This window comes from Galleria mellonella, unplaced genomic scaffold (genome assembly GCF_026898425.1).
Source record: "Galleria mellonella isolate WM207_F2 unplaced genomic scaffold, CSIRO_AGI_GalMel_v1 utg21, whole genome shotgun sequence".
Taxonomy (NCBI): domain Eukaryota; kingdom Metazoa; phylum Arthropoda; class Insecta; order Lepidoptera; family Pyralidae; genus Galleria; species Galleria mellonella.
Window position 1 is genome coordinate 93,605 of NW_026442037.1, and position 12,647 is coordinate 106,251.

The 12,647-nt window shown below is 31.0% G+C and overlaps 1 non-coding gene across 1 annotated transcript; it reads right to left on the bottom strand.

The window, feature by feature from the left end:
* Window positions 1–1,324: 1,324 nt before the first annotated feature.
* Trnam-cau (transfer RNA methionine (anticodon CAU)) lies at window positions 1,325–1,396 on the bottom strand. Its single transcript has one exon. It is a non-coding gene; the product is annotated as a tRNA-Met (tRNA).
* Between the last annotated feature and the right edge of the window lie 11,251 nt (window positions 1,397–12,647).

Genomic DNA, 12,647 nt, shown 5'->3' on the forward strand with positions numbered 1-12,647 from the left:
TAGATTATATTTTCATTTTTCCTCTTGGAAGGTAGTGGTATCAATGGTAGAGACTTAAGTTAATTTGTAATGGGATATTTGTTTTTAATTATACTAGAGAATAAAGTCAATTAATTCTGGGCACTATAAATTTTTTTTATCATTAACCCATAAATATATATGTATACATATATTTGCGATCTCAATGCTTTCAGCAATTAGAACTGACTTAATTAGAACTTATCAGACTGATTTACTGAACTTATATAACTGTACCGTTACATTTATTTGTCTTACTCATTTAAATATATTATATAATGCAAATACAATATACTCATTCATTCATATATAGAACAAGAATTAATTATGATAACATAGTTCTTTGTTATCTTTATATATATAATTGTAATCTTTTCTCTTTATGCAAGTAATAAAAGTAAATAAGTTGATGATCCACTAGATAGAAAGTAGTAAGCGCCATCTATGGACAGCACCAGGGAAATTACAAAAAAATCTTATAGCATTAAGTTTGTTTTGCTATTCATAAGGATTATAGTGTTATGTTTCCGTGTGCTCTGTGTATAATATTTTAAAGTTATTACTTCATCGGTTTACACTACAAAAGGCTGGAGAAGCTATTAAGCGTTGATGATCTGTGTGATGGATATTTTAAAAGTTACCTTATCTCTTCAAATTGTTTATATTAAAAAACTATAGATTTGGAAAAAATAATATAGCGTATATTTTAGCAAAAAATATCTATATACATATATCAATAAAATGTATATACAAAAATATATATGATGGATATTTAATTACTTTAAATTATCTCAAAAATTAATCTCTCATATTAAAAAACTATAACTCATGATTTAATCAAAAATTAATATAGGTATATTTAATAAGACAAAAAATATCTATATACATATATCAATAAAATGTATATACATAAATATATATAGGTACCTACGAATAACGTATTTATTAGTAATCTCTGGTGTTTAAATGGTTTTATTAAATTATACTTTGTAATAATATTGTATCTCTAATTAGATTACTGCCTACATAGATGAATAGAAGAAAAAGAAAATAATATATTTTATATTAATAACAAATAATATAGATTAAGTACTTTGTTCAGTCTTGTGTGTAAAAATATTATCATATAAGTTACATACGTATTGTTACTTTAATATAAATCTCCATAATAATATAATTTTTAACAATAATATAAGACAAATGAAATAATCTACTAGAAAAAAAAAATATTAGAAACCAAGGAAAGAAGGTGGTAAAAAAATAATATTAAAAAATAAAAAATAATAAAAACAAAAAGTTTATTATATAGCAGAGCGTAGTTTCGATCTACGGACCTCTGGGTTATGGGCCCAGCACGCTTCCGCTGCGCCACTCTGCTCTGATACTAAAATGACGAAATTACAGTTCACTAGTAACGATAGCTATTGACAGTGCGCATGCGTGTGACGTCAGACTAGCATTGCGTCAGCCAGTGATAATGACCGCGACGCGTCTACTCGTCTCTACATTATTACGTAATTTTTGGTACGTTAAGACGATACACATAAGGTTCAAAATTGAATATGTTTAAAATGAATATGGTACTACGCTTGCAGGTAGATACTTTTTTGCTCACGAAACAATACCTATATCCTTCTAATTGCTTTATTAGGTTAACATTGCAGAGAAAAAGGTTAAAATAGCACGTATTACGTTGTTTTTTGGCGTGCAAAATGTCCACTTGACTATTTATATTGTATACACTTTTATTAATACAATAAAGAACCAACATTAAATAATAAATTTTAATAATTATGCATAAAAAACTCTTAGAGAAATATGGTGGATATTTACCAGAAGAATAAATATTTATATACCTACAAGTTATTATTAAATTCAATTCGTAGGTGTTCCGTTTTTTTAAGCGATAATTTTATATTGCGATTTTATCCGATAATTTCTTTTTTTCTATATCACGTAGGTAGCAAACAAGCGTACAGTCCATCTGATGGTAATCGGTTACTGTAACCTATTCTACAAGACATTTTGTAATATAAAAAAAAATATTAGCATTTATAGAGTAGTATGTGTATAACAAATTTCATATGTTTGAATAAGCTGATAAGGCACTATATAAGGTAACAAATAAACATAAAACAAACTCACATTCATATTTATAATATTAGTGAATGCTTGCATTTAATTCCTATGGTTGCCTGGAAGAGATCGCTATTTAGCGACAAGGTCGCCCATTGTTGCCTCTTTACCTTCATTCTTGTAATATAGATTTTTTTGTGTACTTATGTAATCTGTATCATTCTTAGAGGGGATCAATAAATAATTTTTCATTCATTATATTAGGTACAACTAAAATAAAAAGATAATAAAGTGCATTAATTATTTTTTTTATATTTCTAATGTAAATAGTATAAGCTCTGTTTAATTTGAGACCAGATGGTTCTATGTAACATATCCTGTGGTATTTATAAGTTTTTAAATATTTATATATGTTTTTAAAGATTTATAGTTTTTAAATAAATTATAATCTTAATTCATTCATTCAATAACTATTATTTCCCATATTTTCATAGTTGTTCGGAATTGCATGAAAGTACGGGAAGCAATAGACGTAAAGATAATAAAAGTCTTTTATATATGGTTCTCCCTGTCCACCCAGCAAAAGACTTGGTGTGAAGATAGACACATATCCTAAATAATTAAATAATCGATATTCTTATTGCCTTTTTAATATAGGCTACTTACGGTATAAAGCCGTCCCTAGGCCAGGATGCACGTGTCAATGTAATGTACCCAAAATTAAAGTGGCCACCCAATTTCCGAGGTAAAAATAACAACACCTGTCCAAGCCCCAGGGCAGTGGTGTGAAGATTTATCTTCACATGGAATTTTAATGTAACACGGTAAAGCACTGGAAAAGGGGGAATTTTAAAAACTTTGCATGACGATTCTTAATGTTCGTTTTCTAACAGACATGAAAAGAGGTTACCCTACCTACATAAATATAACTACTTATGTAGGTAGGGTAAGGATACACACATGTATATACACGTATATACATACATATGTATATACGTGTATATACATGTGTGTACCCTGTGTGTGTATTTATTTGTATGTACGTACATAAATGAAGAATTGAATACAAGAACTTTCTATTTTTTTGACTCTCATATTTTTTTAAACTAACCAAGAAGCAAATAAATAAGTAATATGTATATATAAAATGTAAATATATATATATATAAAATAATTCTAATCATATAAACCAGTGATATGGACTTTTGCAAGACAACACTTAGTTCAATACAATATTTAATGATACAAATTTGATTAAACATAAACATACAAATAAAAATTAAATGTAAATAATATTCCAACTACAAAAGTGCAAAACAGGTAAAATATTTTTGGCATACATGATAATTTAAAATAATTAGAGCACTTTAGAATTAATTAAATGCTTACTAACATTGCAAATGTGAAGGTTAGTTTGTTTGTTACCTGCATTAATAATTTTACCAATCACTATGAAATTTAATAAAAATCTACGGGTCTACCATGAAATGAAATTCCGAAATTTCGGACTCAATTTTGTGTTTTTGTTTATACCAAAATCGGATCAATAAATGGAATTTAACATTTCGTTCATCGTACATTCTATCATAAAAGTCCAAAGGAACAATATTTTAACATTTTTAATATTTCTAAACGGCATGTATTATGTAATTTTAATATCAAATTTGTGTTTCATTTGGCTCCGAAATTTCGGAAAACACTTTATGGTAGGCTCTCTAGTAATAAAATAAAACAATCCGAATTACATTCCTCTGGACATTGATGGCGGATAAAAGTCGTCACCTATTTTAATATATATCATCCATATTGGTCTGATTTCGAATATATATATATATATATATATATATATTTGATAATAGACTTTTAATATACTCATTATTGGACCAGTATATAGATATTATAACTATATAGATATTGCTATATATTACCCACCCCTAGTTACTACCTAACAGGCTATTATTATACCTATACATTATTATTCGCTACCACATCCAGTAACGGCTAGTACCGACAACACCAAAACCTATCATTTCCGTTTCATTTCTCATGTCATTTGCAGTTGAAACTCGACCAGTGACGCTTGACCTCCTAAACTTGCCATCGATTTATTTCAGAGCCCCAAAGAACTGTTTATCTCAAATATATTACGCCCTCTTTTACGTCGTACAGTTGGGTACAAGCCTGCCTTATTGCAGTACGGAACCGAATTGAAATTTGACGATGATGAAATTCAAAATTCGAAAAGTGAAGGATTACATCACATAGGTAGATGATTTTGCAATTATTCCAAAACAATCGAGTGTACATTTAATACACCAGATACGAGTAATAACAAAGACATCGCTAACTAATAAATAACTACGGTAATTAAACAAATTCAATACACTCTCTTTGAAATATCTGTGGTAATTAAATAAAATCCACGTGCTCTCTTTGAAAAATCAATGGTAATTAATCAAATTCAACATGCTTTCTTTGAAATATCCGTAATAATTAAACATATTCAACGTGCTCTCTTTGAAATATCCGTGGTAATTAAACAAACTGAACATTCTCTCTTTGAAATATCCGAGGTAATTAAACAAATTCCACGTGCTCTCTTTGAAATATCAATGGTAATTAATCAAATTCAACATGCTCTCTTTGAAATATCCGTGGTAATTAAACCAATTGAACATTCTCTCTTTGAAATATCCGTGGTAATTAAACAAATTCAACGTGCTCTCTTTGAAATATCCGTGGTAATTAAACAAATTGAACATTCTCTCTTTGAAATATTCATGATAATTAAACATATTAAACATTCTCTCTTTGAAATATACGTGGTAATTAAACAAATTGAACATTCTCTCTTTGAAATATCCGTGGTAATTAAACAAATTAAACATTCTCTCTTGGAAATATCCGTGGTAATTAAACAAATTAAACGTGCTCTCTCTGGGTGCATTGTGGATTTTGAGGATGAAACAGCGAGCGCAAATTATAAAACAAAGATAGCATCTTAATCATCACCTACAAAACTTGGGACGGCATGGGACTCTTCTCAAAAGAGTTAAATATGAACTTATTATTACTTCACTGAATATTATTACCAATTGAGTTATTAGAAAAAGAGTCACCTGACTTCGTATTAAATATTGTTTGAAGTTATTTCTCTCTTTTATTCTTTTAGTTACCTCCTGTGATTTCTTGGAGACGAAAATAAATGGAAAGACATATTCTTATTTGACCTTCTTGTTAATTAAGGATGATAAATACTAGAAAAGTGCCATTAAGAACAGTATATTTTATCGTTTTCATGGAACTATTAATGTTTAGAGATGACGACTACCACCGTCTCTAAGGTGTGCTGTAGTAAACTTGTTTAATATTTCGACGGTTAACTGCCAATAACTTCCAACTAACGTGTCCACGTTAGTTGGAACACACTTTCCAGAAGTAATATAGTAATAATAAAAGATTCTAATTATGAATTCTTAATTTTTTTATACAACTAGAATGGCAAACAAGCTGACGGCCCACCTGATGGAAAGTGGTAACCGTTGCCTATAGACATGAAGAGTACCATGGACATGACAGAGTATACTGTTTCGTCCATGATACCCCCCACGCGTAGCCATTCCTGAGGACTCAGATGTTATTCCTCTGTACCCTGTCAATTCACGCCATATACCACTCTTCAAACCGAAACACAGCCATGCAAACACAAGTGTTTCACGGTAGAAACACGAATGGGACAGAGGTACCCAAGCAATAGACTTTTGTACAATGTCTCCCTCTGGTAAATTTTAATATCAATTCTTAATACATTAATGTAAAAATTGGAGGGATGATCGTTGATTTGCAGTTGTAAAAAACCTCATATTGTTAGAATAACAATATGGAGTACAGCAGTCACCCACTTTAGAACTAAAATCAGCAACCTATACCTACATTCTAAATCACAGTTCATCTTATGTCGTATCTGTGTTATGTATAAGCGTGTTATATAACTTTGTGATACATATATAAAATAAATAAACAAACAGTGCAAGTTTTAGAGACTCAGTTTATCAGTTACTGATAATAGCCGGTCCGTAATAGGTAGGTACTTTAATAAACATCCTAAATACTTTAAGTAATACTGCAAATCAAGTAAATACAATGTACTTATGGGTCTTCATAAACTGTGCGCCACAAAGCGACCAGATTACATTGATCCCGCGATTGTACGACTCCTATAAAGATAATATACCTGGGGGAGGTCTTGTACAAGTGGTCGTAATGATCAGTGGTTTGGAAACTCACGATAATATAGTTGAATTACGGATCGTACTTGTAATAATTTATATGTTTAGTGACGCTATATAATGTACGGGTAGGTACATAGTGTAGTCTTCTATGTGGCGACAAGCCTGATAGTCATTAACGTATTTACATAAGATTATTTTTCAGGGGCGGTCTGGTCACTTCAAAAAAGCGCATACATACTTCAAGAGATGTATTTTTGAAGCTTCATTCGTATCCCGGGGCACCAGACGATTTTGTGGCAGGGACGACCTACCTGGTCTCTCCATCTAAATATATAAATGAGGAAGGTTGTAAAATTTCTGGCGGAACAATGGTGGTTAATCTTCGAGCGTTGGCACACACACATAATAATGGTAGCGAAATTAAAATAATTCTAATTTATATATTGCATTTGAAACATTACGCAAAATCTATACATTTCAATATTCACTCTACATTTATAATATAATCACAAAAAAAAAAAAAAATACAAAAATCGTAAAACTTTATTTCCGTCCGTGGCGCGTATTGTTCGTACATATTTTTTGCTTCTATCTCCCACACGTGACTACCGTTTAAATCCGAATGTAATTGAGAGTTATGTAAATTTCAGTCGTACGGCCGTTCGCACTGTTCGAAAGCTTCCGTTAGGCATTTGTAGAATGCCGCACTCGTTTAATGCACTACCAACAGAATTAGAATTAGTAATTTTATATAACAATCGCTTTATCTATTGCCGCCAATTTTAGATATATAAGAAAAATTAATATGAAATTATTTTTTCTCAAAATCCTAATTAATTTTTCTTAAATATCCTCCATGTACAAACATCCTCTAGTTACAACTGATATTATATTAGTAAGATTTATACTCATTTTTAAACATTCATAAAATATTTACACTAAAATGAATATATATATATATATGTAATATTCTACATATAATTCTGTATATCAATATTGAATTTACGTATCTTTATGTAATATATGTAAAACAAACACAGAATCAAAACAAATTTGTGTATATTCCCTATATATCTAAACATATTCGAACCAAATATTCAAACTTAATTTACCCAAAGTGTCCATCCCAATGCAATATTGTTGTACTTTGCATGTTATGTACCTAACGCGACAGACCGAATACAAACCGTAGAGCACCTGAGGCTCGGCTAATCAGATTAGCATATTGATTGTTTACAGACGTGTCCCAAGTTCGCATATGTCCTCTGTGGTCCGTAAACCTGTGGGCAACACAAATGTGATAGTTGACGCTGGCGTAGACCAGCCTCTGGTAGTGTTGTCTATTAATCATTGGATAGTTCGATTTGGGACACAAATAATCGAATAATCGATTATAATTTACACTAACAATATGATTTCATTATATTTATTTTTTTATTTAGCATATTACAAAAACATTTACAATATTATGTACATCTGGAAAGAGATACATCGTTTTTTTCTAGTACTTTTGTGATTGAAATAGCCTCTCCAGTACCCGATGAGACCTCTCTGTAATCGGCAGAGGCCCGCGCGGAATGGGCCATCCGGCCGGTCTTACACCTAATTATTATTGTTTTCTTTTTTCAAAAAATTCACATCTCCCCTCTTAAGGAGGGCAGATGTAGGTCTATAGTATAACGTGATCATTAAACTAAAAAAAAAAAAATTAGTTCCAATAAAAAAAATTCGGCACAAGGGTATTTAGGAGGTATCTCCTAATACTCACACCTTATAAATTTTTCAATAAAGGATATGATTAAATCGACAATACGATATAATCTATTGTTGTTGTTGTATAAGCCGATAGTTTTATCGATGGTAAATATTTTTAGATACCGACATGTACTATGTTGTTTTAGTTAATTATAATAATTAGATTAACCCTGTTCGCCGCACCATAACTGTAAAATTACTTGCTTTGACTTCCACGAGACAGGCTTTGCCTAGTGTGGGGCCATAGCTATATTGTACCATAGGCTAATTTTGTTAAAGGAAATAAAGATATTCTTATTCTTCTTATTCTAGTTTATAATAAATGTACGATTCAATAATACAGCAAGTAATACTAAAAGTACCTTATGTATTAATCTTACGTAGTACCGATTTAATATCATCATCATCATCATCATCATATCAGCCATCTACTGCCCACTGCTGAATATAGCTTTCCTCATAAGACATATTTACTAATTGGTTGTTGACGTAAGTACTGATAAATTACATTAAAGCACCCCACAGGTCAATTATTATATATAGGTATATAGGAAGGACAATAAGTCCTGCCAGTAGTTGTCACGCTTGACCGGCGAGTTGGCAACTGCAATTAGGCTATCGATGATGTTTTAAGAGTGACGCTGCTGCCCATCCCTCCACCATGAACTTCCTTAATCGCATCTTACGACACCTACCGGAAAGAAAGAGGTGGCCTATTTTATGCTGCAATCTACACGGTAACATAATATAACCGATTACTAAAAATTAATCAATTATAATTTATTGAAACTCTAATAGATATAAATTCATCTATATTTATTATATTATATAAATTATATATCAATACAATCCATTATAATTAATTAATATATAACACGATACAATCCATTACTCACAAAAAGTATTAAAAATTAAAGTAAAAAACACACTCGAAAATAGAACGTCCCGCTTTTCAAAAGTCGATTAAAAATTAGCCAATTGTATCATCATTATCGTTTGTGTGAAAAAAGTCTGTTTTTATTATTATTAAAATTACTAGCTACATCTTGCAGTATCAAATCCGTTCATTGATTTCGTTGATTATATAGAATAATATTTAATCATCAAACATGCATATAAAATTTCACGTTTTTTTTTATACAACTTAGAATGGCAAACAAGCTGACGGTCCACCTGATGGAAGTGGAAGTGGTAACCGTCGCCTATAGACTTGAGCAGTACCATGGACATAACAGAGTATACTGTTTCGCTCATGATACCCCCCATGCGTTGCCATTCCTGAGGACTCAGGTGTTATTCCTCCGTACCCAGTAAATTCACGCCTTATCTCCTTCAAACCGAAACACAGCCATGCAAACACAACTGCTTTACGGTTGAAACACGTAAGGGACAGAGGTACCCAAGCAATCGACTATTGTACAAAGTCTCGCTCTGGTAAGTATGTATTGAAGTAATATACAAGTCACATAGTAGAATTCGGTCATCGATTCACGAAAAGAGAACGTGAAATCGAGATATTATACGGATATCTTTCATTCGAATATAATATATTTATAAGAATAGATACACGTGCACATGTTTCCAATGATTTTTTTCCCGTTACGTTCGCAATTGGTTTGTCAAAATACAATAGAAGCTGCCCGCAAGCTACAACAGAAGTTCTTTGTGCATGTACGTATGAATAAACGATTGAAATGAATTTTATACGTACAACCAGTGGAAAGGATGAAAGGAATAAAGAATGTTTGACTAGATACAACCGCGGCTTGACGTGGAATTACTAAGGTTTTCTAATCCGGAGAAGTATGAGTATATTAGAGGCACTACGAAATCAACCTTTACTCATAATTCGGCATTGGTTATTATGAGTTTTCTTTTGAATTACAATAACAGATATTAAGTTTTGACATTCAATTTTTTTAGTCCTATAGACAAAAAATAATTAATAACGCTACAATAACAACGATAAGTCAGTACATTTACATTTTTAAAAGATTAATTAAATTAAATATATTAACATTTAGATTAAGTGATTATTAATTAATTTAATCAAATTCATAAATCAATAATTAAATTTTATAATTTAATTGAATCATAATTATTATCATATATTAACTATATTATATAATAATTACTAATATATTATATTAACTACATATAATTTAATCATAATTAGTTACGTAAGTAAATATTTTTAATGAATAATTAATTGTATGTAATTAATTAAATAAGCGCATGTAATATAATTTCACGTAGCAGTATATAGCTCGAATGCTATGTAAAGAACTTACGCCGATTTCGGAATAAACTGCACTCGTGGTTTTGAACCCTTATACTACTTTGCATATCTTATTTGCTCTATAATATGGTTTACTTTTGCTTATTTACTTAATATAAGTAGTCCATTAATATAGTAGTAATATAAAAACAAATATGTAAAAACCGAGAGTGGTGTTCCTTTTCCAAATGGTCTTATTTAAGTTATGAGAGTGAAATGCACAAGGAAGGGATGAGGTTAACTCATTAGAGAGGTGGCAGGGTAACTGGATAAAGTAGTTCAAAAGTACAATTATTTATTCTGTGGCAGTACCGTTACTTATACTGTGCTATGGCCAAGAAAGAACAGGGAAATAGGAAGTGGAATTCCATAAAGTATTCTTATGTTCGACCTATCACGATCAAGTTTTCTCACAAACACTCGATAAGGTGCCATTGCCGGTAGCAGTGGCGCCATCTTTTATAAGTTGCCACACTAATGGAGGTGTCATGTTTCCCTCCAGAATAACGTCGTCCGCTTATTTTCCATGGCGAAGTTCAATAAATGGGACGCCTTTGAATGTAAAAGAAGTTTATTTTATAGATTTTTATTGTAGAGAGCATTTTTATACGACTTTTAGAGCTGTACATGTTATTAGTCTTATTACTGAAAGACGGGCTTTTTCAGGAAAAATATACTGAGACACTGCAACGTTTCTATGATCTTTTGTGCTCGTCCTTTTTTAAAGTTCGCTGCTAGTTTCTATCAATAATAGGATTTTTTTTTTGTAGAGACGTTTTTCGTCTCTTTAGGATATACAGTGTTTCCCAAAGGAGATATATCGTTTATGTATGAGTGGGCTATAGCCACACATTAAGAGCTGCGGCGTTTCTTCCTCATTGTGCCAAAATCTGCAAACACTTTTTGGGCATAAGCTTAGTTGGGCTTGTTTAGTTCACAGTGTCCAGTGAGGGTCCTTGTTAATACATATATATTATTTTTACTCTTATTTTTTATTATTTAGGGTAATATTCTGAAAACCCCTTAATCAGGGCTTCTGAATTATTTAATCCTGGCAATAGGTGTCAGCTATTATTTTTTAGCCGTACATAACAGCGTTTTTCTTTTAATACGCGATAATGGAATGAACACCGACTGCGGTATTAGCATACGCTGGCGGGATATCAGTAAATGATGATAAACGTGGATGAAAATAGGTCAGATGGGCCACGTCGTGATAAATACGACAAGAATTAACTACGATGGTTTCCAGAGGGAACAATGTGGAGGTCGACCTGACAGGGTTCATTAATAATAATAGGGCCTTTAATCTTCATTACTAACCGTAACTTTTTTTTTTATTATAATTAACTTAATTTTAATATATATTTTTTTAAACTATAAAATAAATTATGAATAAACAAAATATAAAAAAAGCTTCAAAATAGAGTTTAATTTATTTTTAACACTATTTTTTATGAACATCTAAGTTTAAATTTTTAATACCAACGATACTAACCAGCATTAGATCTTCACGGAGTCCTAATTTAGCAATTTACAATGCAGATATTGCAGATTTCATTCAGGAGCTTGAATTACGGAGCGGTGTTATCAACTAGCGAGCTAATTGCATAGCCTGAATTATGACCCCATGCCCGGTACGTGGTGTACATACAACAATGGCGTCTGAACACCGTGTACGACGATTCCATATGTATTTTGCTTTATTTGCTGCGTAATGTTAATTTATTAGGTCGGCGTGCGTGAAATTCAGCTGCACCTACACTGTTTCTATCAGTTTACAGTTGATAAGTGGTATTATATGCATGTGACAAAGTCACTACCAATTTGCTGTTTTTTAATAAGTTGCCATGACTAAACAGATAGTAACTTTTATTATCTCTATTCGGTTCGTAATAAATAGATGTGACAAAGTCACAGTCGTAATTATAGTTCGTAATACGTAAATGTGACAAAGTCACTACCTATTTATGATTCGCAATAAGTAGATATCAATATTGGGTATACGAGAATAATACTGACTCTACAAACACATTTTGCATTAAAAAAAACAGTGATATTAAAACAAAATACATTTGGGTTAAATTATTTGAATTTAGAACGCGTCTTATATTTAGTTTTATAAAAAAACAGAATCGGAGCAAGCACTTCTTTGCTTATTAATGAAAAGCGGAATCTTTATACTTTACAGAATTAATATGGAATCTACACAAAAATAAACATAAGAGATATGACACCATTGTCTTTGTCTAAATATATCCGGATAATGAATGCATTGTAATAGTCGT